This window comes from Electrona antarctica (genome assembly GCF_951216825.1).
Source record: "Electrona antarctica genome assembly, contig: scaffold_55, whole genome shotgun sequence".
In the NCBI taxonomy this organism is placed as follows: Eukaryota; Metazoa; Chordata; class Actinopteri; order Myctophiformes; family Myctophidae; genus Electrona; species Electrona antarctica.
This window is the reverse complement of record NW_027638720.1, coordinates 310,301-314,848: the sequence shown is the minus strand read 5'-3', so window position 1 is coordinate 314,848 and position 4,548 is coordinate 310,301.

The window sequence follows — 4,548 nt, the reverse complement described above, 5'->3', positions numbered from 1 at the left end:
TTTGACATGCATTAGTCTACGGTACGGAACCCCGCATTTCTATCTCTGGGACCCCCGATTTATATTGTAAAATCAATGTTATAATTTAACTCTGAGAGTGAACAAATGGACCCGTTGGCGTCCATTTGGTTCCATTTGTACACTCTCAGAGTACACATTTTTGTACACTCTCAGAGTACACATTTTTGTACACTCTCAGAGTACACATTTTTGTACACTCACAGAGTACACATTTGTACACTCTCAGAGTTACAGACCCAAAAGGGTCCATTTGGTTCCATTTGTACACACTCAGAGTTACAGGCCCAAAAGGGTCCATTTGGTTCCATTTGTACACTCAGAGTTACACACCCATAAGGGTCCATTTGGTTCCAAACTATCATTTAGCTCATGGGGACCCCCTGGAACTCCCTCAGGGACCCCTGGGGGTCTGCGGACCCCACTTTGGGAACCACTGGTTTAATTGGTATAGACGTGTTGGTAGGTTTCTAGTAGGTTTCGCTGCTAAAACGTCCCAAACTCTTCTCCCTTCTGGCTCCAAAACTGTGGAATGCACTTCCCGTTGCAGTCAGAACTGCAGCATCACTCCCAATCTTCCGCCGTAGTCTGAAAACCCACCTTTTCAGACTCCATCATGGACCGTAGCACTAGCCCTACCCCCTTAGATAGCACTTTCTGTAGACATTTCTGTAGACACGATAAATGCTTTTTATGTGATGTATTCCCATGCTTTTTTGTTCTCGCTTAATGTAAATCGCTCTGGATTAAGAGCGTCTGATAAATGCCTAAATTGTCTAAAGCTTTATGCTATTAGACCCGTACACTTACCCTATAGCCCCTTAGATAGCACTTCATGTAGACTTAGATAGCATTTTATACAGACTTATAGCATGTTACGTAGACAGCACTAGAATTGCATTGTATGTAGTCATAGCACTTTATAGTATATATGTATAGTGTAGTGTAGTGTAGTGTGGTGTGGTGTGGTGTAGTGTAGTGTAGTATAGTATATATGTATAGTGTGGTGTGGTGTGGTGTAGTATAGTATAGTATAGTATAGTATAGTATAGTGTAGTGTAGTGTAGTGTAGTGTAGTGTAGTGTAGTGTAGTGTAGTGTAGTGTAGAGACTGACACGGGAGTGGATTTTCACTCCTGTCCTGTCCCACTCCCACAGAAAAAATCCTGTCCTGTCCCAATCCTGGGCCAGAGTTTAAAAAAAAAACCTGTCCTGTCCCACTCCTGTAGAATGACTCCTGATCCCATCCCGCTCCCACTCGAAATGACTCCCGCTCCTGTTTTTTTGTATGTTAGTCATTAGGAAAGGCAATTGATTGATCGATCCATCTATCCATCTATCTATAGGCCTATCTATCTATCACTTCTGGCTTCTCAAGACAGATAGCCTACCAATAAAATTAAAATAAATAAAGTGGGCAATGTTGGATTTAACTTTGACTACCAAATACAGTTCTGGCACTTAATTTAAGTCCTATACGGTTTTTCCCTGAACAGAACTTAAAGCTTAACAGTTAACAAGTGCTTTGTCAATTAAGATTAAAAAAAAAACCTCAGTGTCAATTTAACTCTATATGATTAATTATTCAGTGTACAAGTCTATGTGTATGGCAGTGGTCCCCAGGGGTCCTTGAGAGAGTTCCAGGGGGTCCCCAGCTAATTAATAGTTTGGAACCAAATGGACCCTTATGGGTCTGTAACAAATTATGTTATAGGAGTGTACAAATGGAACCAAATGTTGTTCCATTTGTACACTCAGAGTTAAATTAACATAGATTTTACAATATAAATTGGGGTTCCCAGCGATAAAAATGCCATTCAATGGGGGTCCGTAGACTAATGCATGTCAAACTGGGGGTCCTTGAAAATATAATGGTTGAGAATCACAGCTAGAACCGTAATACAAATCTTCTCTTATGGGGGTCCCTGTCCCTGGCATCTTTTCAAATGGGGGTCCGCGGGCTAATAAATGTCGATTTAGGGGTCCTTGACATGAAAATGTTTGGGAACCACTGGTGTATGGGACTCGGTTGGGAGAAAGAAAGGAGACGATGTATTGTAGAACATTCGCTCAGAACAGAACAGCTGTTCAGAGAGCTGTAACAGCGTTAGCATGTAGCTAACATAGCATCACAATTGAAAGTTGCAACGTTGCCACTGCCAGGGGAAACAAATGCATCAGGATGATCTGGCTATAAATAATCGATTAAATCACGGCACCGGCGCGATGCAGAATCATACACGGCCGCATTACGATGTCTTCATATAAAACTTTATAAGACGTCCAGCCCGACTGGTTTGCAATTGGAGGAGGTGTTTGTGTTGTGGAAGCACTAGCACTGCTGGATTATGGGTAATGTAGTTGGCTCACAGAAAGATGACTACATCGATGTCATTCCCGCTCCTGCACGCTCCTGTTGACTTTCATTCCCGTCCCGTCACGATCACGGAATTAATACAAATATTAATCCCATCCCGCGGGAATCCCGCGGGAATATATGTGTAGTGTAGTGTAGTGTAGTGTAGTGTAGTGTAGTGTAGTGTATATGTGTAGTGTAGTGTAGTATAGTATATATGTGTAGTGTAGTGTAGTGTAGTGTAGTGTAGTGTAGTGTAGTATATATGTGTAGTGTAGTGTAGTGTAGTGTAGTGTAGTATAGTATATATGTGTAGTGTAGTGTAGTGTATATGTGTAGTGTAGTGTAGTATAGTATATAAGTGTAGTGTAGTGTAGTGTAGTATAGTATATATGTGTAGTGTAGTGTAGTGTAGTGTAGTGTAGTGTAGTGTAGTATATATGTGTAGTGTAGTGTAGTGTAGTGTGGTGTAGTGTAGTGTAGTGTAGTGTAGTATAGTATATATGTGTAGTGTAGTGTAGTGTAGTGTAGTGTAGTGTAGTGTAGTGTAGTGTAGTGTAGTGTAGTATATATGTGTAGTGTAGTGTAGTGTAGTGTAGTGTAGTGTAGTGTAGTGTAGTGTAGTGTAGTGTAGTGTAGTGTAGTATATATGTGTAGTGTAGTGTAGTGTAGTGTAGTGTAGTGTAGTGTAGTGTAGTGTAGTATAGTATATATGTGTAGTGTAGTGTGGTGTAGTGTGGTGTAGTATAGTATATATGTGTAGTGTAGTGTGGTGTAGTGTGGTGTAGTATAGTATACATGTATAGTTTCATTATAAAGATATTCCACTCACTGATCAAAAAGCATTGAATACGGATGCGTATATTACAGGAAACTCCCGTTAAACTTTCCAACAAACTCCCCGAATTGTACCATCACACCTGTATATTACCGTTTATTAGCTGTATATGTACCATCACACCTGTATATTACCGTTTATTAACTGTATATGTACCATCACACCTGTATATTACCGTTTATTAACTGTATATGTACCATCACACCTGTATATTACCGTTTATTAACTGTATATGTACCATCACACCTGTATATTACCGTTTATTAACTGTATATGTACCATCACACCTGTATATTACCGTTTATTAACTGTATATGTACCATCACACCTGTATATTACCGTCTATTAACTGTATATGTACCATCACACCTGTATATTACCGTATATTAACTGTATATGTACCATCACACCTGTATATTACCGTTTATTAACTGTATATGTACCATCACACCTGTATATTACCGTTTATTAACTGTATATGTACCATCACACCTGTATATTACCGTCTATTAACTGTATATGTACCATCACACCTGTATATTACCGTCTATTAACTGTATATGTACCATCACACCTGTATATTACCGTATATTAACTGTATATGTACCATCACACCTGTATATTACCGTCTATTAACTGTATATGTACCATCACACCTGTATATTACCGTCTATTAACTGTATATGTACCATCACACCTGTATATTACCGTATATTAACTGTATATGTACCATCACACCTGTATATTACCGTCTATTAACTGTATATGTACCATCACACCTGTATATTACCGTTTATTAACTGTATATTCTGCTAAACTTGAGGTTTGCCGGGAAAATACAGTGTCCATAATTGCCCGTTAACTCCTCTTTTCACGCAGTGACTGTCACGTTCTTAGCTTACGCGTGTTTCATGATAACTACTTTTTATATATGTGATGTATTGCCATGCTTTTTGTTCTTGCTTAATGTAAATCGCTCTGGATTAAGAGCGTCTGATAAATGCCTAAATTGTAAATTGTAGACATGAACTCTACCAGTGATGTAAACAGGGTTTCAATGTAATGAGTCCTAGGATGCTTGGATGGTCTTCTAGAAATGAGTCCCAGGGACATTTTACGAGTCCCACTTCAACAACGTAAAAAACAGTACAGTAGTACAGTAGTGCATCCCGTGGATGCAGAGGTGGTTGTTTTATTGCGTCCCTCAACTATAAACTGCGTTTTGGGATGCAGAATGCACCCTATTTTAATCTGACTATAGAATGAACACTTAAAGGAGCATTCAGTGATTTGGGTGATTTGGAAAACCACCCAGTCCGCCCCGGTAACAAAATGTG